The sequence below is a fragment of the Megascapheus bottae genome, chromosome 27 (assembly GCF_031878675.1).
Source record: "Megascapheus bottae isolate mThoBot1 chromosome 27, mThoBot2.hap1, whole genome shotgun sequence".
NCBI lineage: Eukaryota > Metazoa > Chordata > Mammalia > Rodentia > Geomyidae > Megascapheus > Megascapheus bottae.
The window spans coordinates 14699197-14710383 of record NC_143535.1 but is presented as its reverse complement, the minus strand read 5'-3'; positions in this window follow the sequence as shown (position 1 = coordinate 14710383).

Genomic DNA, 11187 nt, shown 5'->3' with positions numbered 1-11187 from the left:
GTGATTATGCCAAGATTGAATGTTCATAGGCTTGAGACCCATGAAGGCTATTGTTTAGACTGATTCCAATGGCAAGAAATGACAGGTATCCTGTGTATTTCCAACAACAACTTGAGAAGGTTCTGCTATGCACATTTTCCAAAAAGGCTCAAAGCTTCTCCATTCTTCTCATGAAGTCTGGAATTCCTACGCACCATACGGCCCTCTAGTTCTGGCCATTCTCCAGTCTGGCTCCATCCCTTCTGACACTCTATCTGATGCCCGTGGAACTCCTGAGTTCTTTCCTTTCTGACAAAAATACTCAATATTGTTATCCATCTAGTTAATACATTTTGCATATCAGTACACCATTTATTCTTTCCTTCATTTATCCTTCCTTTTTCTCTTTCTTCTTCCTTTCTTCCTCTCATTTTCTTTTTTCTTCTTTCCTTCCATTTTCTTTCTTCTTTTCCCTTTTCTCTTTCTTCTTTTCCCCTTTCTCTTTCTTCATTTCCTTTTCCTTTCTTCCTTCCTTCTCTTTCTCTTTCTTTCTTTCTTTCTTTTTTTTTTGCCAGACCTGGGCTTGAGCTCAGGGCCTGAGCACTGTCCTTGGACTTTCTCAAGGCTAGAGCTCTACCACTTGAGCCTCAGCACCACTTCCAGCTTTTTTCTATGTATGTGGTACCGAGGAATCGAACCTGGGTCTTTGTGCATGCTAGGCAAGCACTCTACCACTAGGCTAAACTCCCGGCCTCTCTTTCTTTCTTTCTTTCTTTCTTTCTTTCTTTCTTTCTTTCTTTCTTTCTTTCTTTCTTTCTTTCTTTCTTTCTTTCTTTCCTTTTTCTTGCTTCCTTCTTACCTTTCTTCCTTACTTTCATTTTATAATGTCCTGGTACTTTAACTAAGAGCATGGGCACTGTCCATAGCATTTTTGCTCAAGGCTAATAATACTGTACCACGTGAGCCACAGCTCCACTTCTGGCTTTTTTGTGGTTAATTGCAAATAAGAGCCTCCCATACTTTCCTGTCCAGGCTGGACAGGAATTACGATCTGCAGATCTCAACCTTCTGTGTAGCCACTGGCACCTAGCTCAGGGAAACGTTTCTCTACGGCTTCTTTAGGCCTTCCCTCAGACCCATAAGGCAAGCTGGGCAGATCTCAGGAGGAGGAGTACTTCATACACTCCCCAAGCTGATAAGCTAGACATGTGATTGGCACAGGCACCCATGTTTCCTACTGCTGTCTCCCTACCAAAAGACTCTTGTCCCTTAGCCTCTTCTTGTCTTACATTCACTTCCTTGACTCTCTGAGGCAATCCACATGCCTGCTCTTTTATTGCCAGGGGTTTAAGGTCAGTTTTCCAGCCTCTTGTAACCATTCAGAATCTTGATTCTGCAATCCCAAGATTTTAGAGAAACAGAATGTGGACAGAAGGATGGGGACAGCTGGCCTGGAACAGAGGAAGCAGATGCTCCTTGAAGTAAGTGGCTTTTCCACGTGTATCTTTTATAGGCCAATCGCAGACCTGGGGAACACCTGCAGATGAGCTGGAAGCTGGAGAAGACATGGGTCAAAGGCTCTCATGTCAGCACATCCTTGGCATGCTCGAGACCAAAAGGAGGGAGGGAGGCGGGAGGAAGAGATGACTGGTAGGGGTCACTGCTTGACTGCCCCTTGGAGAACAGGGTGGAAGTAAAGGCCCTGGATAGAGGGGGCTGCAAAAGGGAGATGAAGTGACCAGAAGAAGGAAAGGAAGGAAGATGGAGGCTCATGCTACAACCAGGGGGCTGGAACACCTGTTGGATGTGGGGAAGGGGGCTGGTTTAGGTGCCAGCTTTAGCTGACACTGGTTCCCTTCTACCTGTGTTTCCATAATGGAAGTTCTATTGCAGTCAACCCTTCCTGGGCCACTTTGGACAAAACCTTCCATTCTCCATTTCTCTGGGCCTAGCTTCCTGATTGGTTAACAGTGTGATTGCATACACCTCCATCCCTGACAGTGCTAGGACCGTGAATAACAAAGGAGATCCCAATGTACAGAGTGGCGAGAGAGGAGGCCTGGGTTTATTTCCAGGCTCTGTGCCTAATAGCTGAGCAACATGAAAAAAATTATCCACTCTGAGTCTTGAGTTTTTTGTTCCTGGAAACATTAGTCTAATTGTTTATTAGACATTATAATTGTTTATTAGACAATATCAGAAAATTACCATTCATTTTTATCATATGAAGTACTAGTGGGTTTGGTTTTTTTTTGTTTTTTGTTTTTGTTCTTGTTTTTTAGTCTGTGTTGGGGCTTAAACTCTGGGCCTGGGTGCAGTCCTTAAGCGCTTCAGCTCAAGACTGGTGCTCTACCACTTGAGCCACAGAACCACTTCTAGTTTTCTGGTGGTTAATTGGAGATAAGAGGCTCATGGACTTTTGTGCCCGGGCTGGCTTTAAATTGAGATCCTCAGATCTCAGCTTCCTGCGTAGCTAGGATTACAGGCATGAGCATACCATTCCCAGCAATGTTTTTATTCTTTTCATGAATACCAAGATGTTCCTTGATGAAATACAATGATGTTTTTAGTTTACCTTAAGAATCACTTCTGCAAAAAAATAAAATCAAAGCCAGGCACTGGTGGCTCACACCTGTAATCTTAGCTACTCAGAGGGCTGAGATCTGAGGATCACCGTCCAAAGCCAGCCTGTGCAGGAAAGTCTATGAGACTCTCATCTCCAGTGAATCACTAATATGCTGGAAGAGGAATTACAGCTGAGGTGGTAAAACACCAGCCTTGAGTGAAAGAGTATCTAAGCCCTCTATTCAAAGCCCAGTTTCAGAACCCCCCCCCACACACAACTAGAAAATCCCCATCTTTTAATATATTCACAGCCTCAGCATAGCAATAAGCTTACTGGATTAATGTGGATATAGGAGGTAGCCAGAGATCCTTTAACCCCCCCCCCCGCCCCCTGCCAGACCTCTGGTACTGTGGTTTGAACTCAGAGCTTTTCACTTGCTAAGCAGGCACTCTATGTGTTGAGCCATACCTCTCACCCATAGAATAAATTCTTGGTTTTAATGAAATAAAGGAATATGTTTTATTTGAGGATACATTAAATTTATGAAATATCCGTTCCTCTTTTGTTATTATTATCCTCAACATTGCTGGGATTGTGAAATAGATTGGGAGCTGGGCTCTAAGACTCCCTCTTGGTGTGGGTTGAACATTGCTTGAGATGAGCAAAAGCGTCAGGATGGCTGAGGTCCCATCCTAGCCTAGTAAAGGCTACCAGGACCTTCAGCTCCCTGCCTTCCCCTGCGCACTGGCCCCACCTAGCCACAGGGCTTCTACAAGGCCTGAAGTAACAGTACATATGGGGCACTTAGCTAGGCCTAGCTAAAAGGCCCTAGGTGGAGCATGGCTGGATCCAATAGGTAAGTATTTGCTCCACAAGGTAGGATTCAGAGAAAGGATGGCAGGGCTGGCTCTTACTTGCCCTTGAAGGTAAGCTAGGCTGCTGAGGTCTATAGGAAAGCTAAGAGTCCAGAGCAATCTCCAATCTCTCTTCATTCTCAAGCAGGGTTGGCTTCCCTTTCCCCACTCCCAAAGTCCTCCACCCCAACCTGGCTAGATGCTACAAGTTCCCTGGCTGGGGTTCAGGAAGGAGCGGGGAGTTCCCAGAATGTCTCTGCAGAGCTCCAGGGAGAGGCTTGGCAACTGGAAATCGTCAACCATCTCCTTGACAACTAGCAGCCAAATAATTCTGGGAATGGAGGAGGGAGGAGAGCGCCGTGCAGGGCAGCCAAGAGAAGCAGCCTTCATCCCCTAGGAACCTTTAATTCCCCATTACCTGTGCCAATCAGAGTCCTGTCGGGAGACAGAAACCACGCATGAGTTGAAACAGAGAAGTTCAGATTAGAAATTGATAACTACAAACAGGGTTATTAAGTAGGTGACAAGAATGAGAAAGTATATGGAGTTATGTCTGCTGGTCCCACTCCTGGAGCCGGAGAAACAAAGAAGAGTTCTAGGCTCCCTAAGAAGAGCTCTAGTTAACCTGTTGTGGTGTTGTGAGAAAGGACTCATATATATGCCCAGTCCTGTGAAGAAGGGGTACCTGCTGGGTGCTGGGGTGTCCAGGGGTAGGGGAGGAGATGGGGTATAATGGCGTGGATATGAAGCTGTAAGTGTTGGAAAAAACCTTGGAACTGGACTTAGCTACTGTTTGGGGATAGGCCTGCTGCTGCCTGAATGGGGTGCTGCTGGGGAGCTGCATAAGGTGAACACACGGGTGTTAGCAGTGAGGAGCAGGCCTGGCTTTCCTTTCTAGCCTGTAGCCTCCCTCTAGTGGTCCTTGTTGTCTGAGCCCAACAGGGAGTAGCTGCCCAACAGGGAGTAGCTAACACGGCAGAAATGGGCTTCTTGTCCATTTTTATAAAGATTTAAAAAGCTGAATATACTGGATATGAGGTTGAGGTTAAGAAAAGGGAACTTGGAAAATAATCATCACTGTGCAAACAGAAGTTCTGGCCTTCCACTTCTGTGGTTATTTGAAAGAATACTGAACTCATAGTAGGTGCTCATTGAAGGTCACTGTCTAGTCTCTGGCCTTGGTTGATTCCTGAAAAGGTATGGGACAGGGCCTTCCATCTTCTTCTTGGTCTAATTTGGCTTGTTTGAAAGGGTTACCACCAACAAACAGTTAACATCTGAAATACACAGAGGTCTTTACCCAGCAATATGCAAGAGAGCCTACTAGAGAAATGGGCAAAAGATATGAAGAAGAAATTCATAAAAGAGAAAAATCCAAACTGCCAATTAACCTATGGAGAGATGCCTAAGCCTCATGAGTAGTCCAGGAAATGCAAATTTAAAATAATGAGATAGTGCTTGGCATGTATAAGAACAGTGAGACTGAAAAAGAATAATCATACCTGGTGCTGGGGAAATTGAAAGAGAAACAATAATCTTGATAGGTGTATTACCATAGACTTTGGCAGTATATACAAAAACCAAAAACATGTATCTCTTTGATCCTCGTAGTCTCCAGGAATTATACTACAGGAAAATGGCAAAATCTAGTAATTAAGAGAATATGCATTCGACCAGGTGATGGTGGCTCACCCGTAATCCTAGCTACTCAGGATTCTGAGATCTGTAGATTGTGGTTCGAAGCCAGTACATGCAGGGAAGTCTGTGAGACTCTTGTCTCCAATTAACCATTCAAAAACTGGAAGTGGCACTGTGGCTCAAGTGGTAGAGCACTAGCCTTGAACACAAAGGAGCTCAGGGATAGCAACCAGGCCTGAGTTCAAGCCCCTCACTACCAACAACAAAAAAAGAATATGCATTAAAAATTTATCACATAGAGTTTTAATGCTGGCAAAAATATAGTAATGGTTGAGTAGTACCTCTGCATGCATGTAATTATTAACAACATCGAATCACAGAAAGAAAAATACCGTATGATTTCACTTACAGAAGATCCCTAGAGTCAAAATCATAGAGACAAAAGTAGAAAGGGTTGCCAGGGGTCAGAGAGAAGGGGAAAAAGGGAAATTGTTTAATGTGAAATACATGAGGGGGGAGAGAGAGAGAGAGAGAGAGAGAGAGAGAGAGAGAGAGAGAGAGAGAGAGAGAGAGAGAGAGAGAGAGGAGTTTTTCAAGAAGATCAAAGCTGAAAGCCAGCCAGCCAGAAAAGTCCAATCCATGACACTTGTACCTTAACCAGCAAAAGGCCACAAGTGGAAGTGTGGATCAAATAGTATGACACCAGCCTAGAGTGAAAAGGCTAAGCAAGAGTGAGAGACCATGAGTTCGAGCCCCAATACCAATACTCACTCTGTCTCTCTGTCTCTCTGTCTCTCTCTGTCTCTCTGTCTCTCTCTCACACACACACACACATACACATATACATCTGTAAGATGGTAAATTTTACATTGTGTATGTAATGTTGCATAAAAGGATAAATTGAAGGGCTTTTCATGATGCTTTGTTAGGTGAGATAAACAACTTACAGAAAAAACTATATGGTATCTGTATCTGTAAAATAACTGATAATAAATGCAAATAAATGCCTGCTTGGTGATCCACACTTGGCTGGCAGCACTGGGCGTTTTTCTGGTTTGGGAGTGTGTTCCATCCTCCTTAGGGCCTAAGGCTCCAGGCAGGAGTGGGTGTGGACCTAAGCTTATTAGCTTTGTCAGTCTCAGGTGCTCAGGCACCCTTTAAACAGGCTGAAACGCTGCTCTTACCCCATCTCAGCTTACCTCTCCCCCACACTAGGCCCCCACAGGCTCCAGCAAGGCCAGCTGAGGCCCACAGCTGTTTCCAATATTCTGCACAAATTTTATTGAACCTAGAAGCCCCGTTTATCATCCCCCAGGCCCCCAGCTTCTCCTGATTAGGTGCAGATGACCCACTGGGCAGTGGAGGAGTTTGCAATCAAAGAGGAGATTGTTCTGAGTCAGTTGAGAGAGGCGAAGGCCTGGGAGCCCAAAGAAGGCTTCAGCCAACTAGGGGTGGATTCCCAAGCTAAGAGAAGATGGGGAGGGCAGTGATGAGAAAATCCCTCAAGGACCATTGTTCTGCTCAGCTTCCTGCGACATATCTTTTCTCTCTGGCCTCCAAGAATCCTTCAGAGGACATTTCCTATGCCAGATATATGTCCCATCTCATCTCCAAACTCAGCCAGTCCAGACTTCTTTCTTTCAGCACTCTGCTCATGAGAACCTTTTTTTTTTAATGTAATAAAACTATAAAGGGCATACCTTTTGCCTCCACGATGCCATCCTTCCTAGAGCTCAAATATTGAAAACATCAATGGACTATCTCTCAAATGTAGGGGCTTCCTGATAGCATCCAACCAATGGCTCTTGTGTACACAAGGACAGACATTTTGAGCTGTGCTGTTACAAGATAGTAGAGCTCAGCCATCTGTGGCCATTTAACTTGTTGAAAATGTCTCTGGCAATTGGGGTCTCACATAGAAATAAGGACACCAACTCAAAAGGGACTTGGCAAGGCAAGATTCACTTCTGCAGAAGTGTATACTGCTGACAGAAAACAAAGTAAGCAAGCTCATGGGGTGTGTGGTCTAGATAGTTTTAATCTCTAATTCATTACTGCCCTGTGTCAGAATTTCAGTTCACAATCTTTCACGATTGTCTAGTTTGAAAGAGGTTAAAAGTTTATCTAAGCAATTAATCAAAACCAGGATACTTAATCAGAAAAAAATAATTTTTATTCTGCTGGAGCTCCACTACTTGAGCCATGCCTCTAGTCCCTAGAACAACAATTCTTATAACAGGATGTGGTTTAATTAAAATAGCTTCTTGTAAAATGAGAGCTACCCTTAAAATGGCTGTGCTTATATCAAACCATCACTTTGACAGAAAAGATTCTAGCTCATATATATGTATATGTGTATATACACATACACACATATACACATGTTGGTCATGAGACTTGAATTTAGGGCCTGGGCCAAGGTTTTTCCACTCAAGACTAATGCTCTACCACTTTTGAGTCATAGCTCCACTTCTGGTTTTCTGATGGTTAACTGGAGGTAAGAATCTCCTGGACTTTTCTGATTGAGCTGACTTTGAACCACAATCCTCAGATCTCAGCCTCTTGAATATCTACTATTCCAGGCATGAGCCACCAGCACTCAGTGATTACATTCATATTTTGAGTGCTTGAAGTCACTCTCTATTGTACAATGTGATAAGAAATATATACGTTGAAAACAAACTATACAACTTGTGGGCAGAAACAGGAGGGAAAAACTGGGAGAGAATGAGGGAAAGGGTGACACTGTTCAAAAAGAAATTACTCATTTATATAACTTATGTGATTATAACTCTGTACATTACCTTTATAATAGTAGAGAGATTTAAAAAAAGAAATATTGAAAGGTCTCATAATTTACTCCGACAATTTAGTGCGCCAGTTTTACAGGTGCTGGCAGAATATACTAGACTTCTGGGTTAGAGAGAAAGGACATTATTGTTTATAGCATGGTCAGTAGACAAGAGTATCTGAATTTTCTTGCTCCACTGTCCCGAGCTCATATTCCCATAAGCAACATGAAGATAGCCAATGCCTGTACCTGCAATGGGTTGCTATACAAGAAAGGAACATGAAACGTCTGTAACAGGCAATAGGAATGCCCTTGGTTTTAAAGGAAGACACTGTCTACTGTCCAAGGCTTCGGACTTGATGCAAGCCTTGCAGTGTCCAGAACACTGCAAAAATGTGCAGACATACAGGAAATCTATGGTGGCTCATGCCTGTAATCTTAGCTACTCAGGAGGCTGAGATCTGAGGGTTGTTACTTGAAACCAGCCTGGGCAAGAACGTCTGTGAGACTCTTCTCTCTAATGAAATACCTGAAAACCAGAAGCGGAGCTGGGGCTCAAGTGGTAGAGTGCTAGCACTGAGCATAGAAGATCTGAAACAGCACTCAAGCCCTGAGTTCAAGCCTATGGTGAGAGGGGGGAGGAGGGGATGAGAGAGAGGGAGAGGGAGGGAGAGGGAGGGAGAGGGGGAGGGGGAGAGGGAGGGAGAGGGAGGGAGAGGGGGAGGGGGAGAGGAAGGGAGAGGGAGGGAGAGGGGGAGGGGGAGAGGGAGGGAGAGGGAGGGAGAGGGAACGGGAGAGGGAGAGGGCGGGGGGGGGGGGTGGGGGAGAGGGAGAGAGACACTTATGGAGACTTCTCTCTCAACACAGTGCAGCTGTGGGATGATTCCATACTTACAGAAAGTTCTAGACACTGCAATTCTAGGAAGAGGAGAACTCACTTGCTTACTGGGTTCTCTCATCACTTCTGAATTTTGGGTCAGAAAAACAAGTCTTTTGTACCTTCTATGTTAAGGTCAAGGATAAGATGTATTTGTCTACATAACGAACCCATGAAAAGAGGAGGCAAATATAATTCAGGTGGGGCAAACAGCTTAGACCCCTGAGGCTGAGTAAGCAGAGCTTGGCTAGAGGGGCTGAGATGCAGAGATATACAACCAGGACATGCTAAAGTGTTCAACACTCTAGCTAAGTGGTTCTCGATAGCGAGAGAATATCCTGGAGGCTCTGAGAAAAGATGGCCAGGTGCTACCCCCCGAGTTCCAGATTCAGGAGGTTTGTGCTGAGGTAGAGAGTCTGCATTTCTGAGTTTCCACCCAATACTGGATGCTACTGGTCTGGAGACCATTGTTTCAGCCTGTGGACAGCATGCTAGATCAGAGCCAGTCATGGTCTTGTTCCTGTCCCAGACACAAGGGGGGACCAGGCAGGAGAGACAGAACTCCCTACTTTCATGCCCTTGACTGCCTTTCAACCCTTCTGCATGGCATTTCCATCACGCCACTCACTCCATAGGTCTCCCTCTGCCCCCTGCCTCATTTTAATGATCTCAGACAGACATAAAAATGGCTGAGATCAGCGTAAGTGACTCAGGGTCCCCACGGACCCCAGCTGGGCATGGTGCTGGCCTAGGTTCGCCTTTGACAGGATCAAGTGAACTCATTTATTCAGTTGTTTTAAGTGAGCTAACACGAGGCAGTGCCAGAGGGCCAAGACATAAATCTTTCCCAGAACCCAGAGTCCCTGCCAAACACCTTGGATAAAAACTTTGTGCCTATTCAAATTCATTTTCCCTCCCCCCTAGAAATGAGAAAGGAAAATGTACTTAAAAAAAATCTAAGGGGGCTGGGGGGGTGTTAGCAGATTCTGGGAATGACAAATTTGTCAACACTTTAGCCTCATAAAAATTCTTCCAGTAAGAAAGGAAAACTTCTAAATCAGGGGTGCTTTTTTATTTTCTTGTGTAGCTGGGGTTCAAACCCAAGGCCCTATGCCTCATCACCACTTAGCTATACCCCCAGACACTAATCAGAAGTCTTTCTTCATGCTCTCGGAGGGTGTGCGGGATATCGCTGATCATCTGGTTTGTGGGTTCTCCTGGCTGGGGAACAAGGACTCTTCTTCTGTCTCTGAAGGCTGCATTTGAATCAGAGACAGGACAGCTTGTCACATGTCACCCTCTGGGCTGTCTTGGCTCTGCTTCTAAGCTAGAGCAAAAGCCAAGCAGGTGCTTGAATCTTGAAACTTACTGGCTAGAACCCCCTCTCCCCAGAAATGCAGAGCAGCTCAGAGGAGGGACAATGGACAAATGGTGTGTCCCTTCCAGTCTCCCCTGAGGCTGAAAAAGGACTGCTTTAGTTCCCCTTTGCTGAGACTTCTGCAGTTGCTATTCTTTGCTGTTTATAACAACAAACATGTGGAAAGTCACACAATCTAACTACTCCTATAATATTCCAATTTCTCCCCCCACCCCTGTACTGTGGTTTGAATTCAGTGGCTCCTGCATGCTAAGCAGGTGCTTTACGACATAAGCCACTGCCCCCAGCTACTTTTGTGTTTCCAAGTTTCTTATCTATATACAATTATATATAGGCTTTATCCATAATTATGACAAGTATCATAACTCCTCCCTTTTCTTTAGTCAAAAATTCTTCCCTAAAATCTTGCTACTCAAAGCAGGGTCTAAAGTTACCAGGCTCATCACAATCCTCTTAACTAGAAATCTGCAGGTTTCCAGTGAAGTGTGAGGCATACTAACTCAAACAAAGCTCTTGTACATATTCAGGCAGTGCACTAAGTCTTTTACTTGTCTCTTCCCAAAGCTGTGGAACATCAGTCAGGTACCAGGTGCAGGGTTGGGGTTGGTCCCACAGACAGAGATTTGTTAGACCTGGCATCCAGGCTAATGAGAGGCTGAAGCAGTGATATCAGAGATACTAGGAGAATGGAGGCCATTTCAGGTAAAGGGCCTTTGCAATGGCCAGGGCAGGTTCATGGTGTGAAACTATCACATAATACAAAATACAGGGAAAATATTTTAAGCAAATGGTTAGTATCTTTATTGTATTTAGAAAAAAACAATTCAAACAGATATTTCACACAACTTGACAAGGAAAACACTTATGAGATAAATGGGCAAAGGGTACTACAGATGTTGTTTCAAACAGCGACTCTCACACAAAGAGATACTCATCTTATTTGTATGAAAAGAAATGTAAACCCAAACAAGTTAGCATACAATCTGAAACTGAAAACATCCCTTGCTGGTAGGATAAGGGGTATTATTGGCAAAGCTACAGCCTCAGTCTACTGAAAGCTCTAAGAATGCTCCCAGTTTGGGCCTGGTACGCAAATCTCTATTC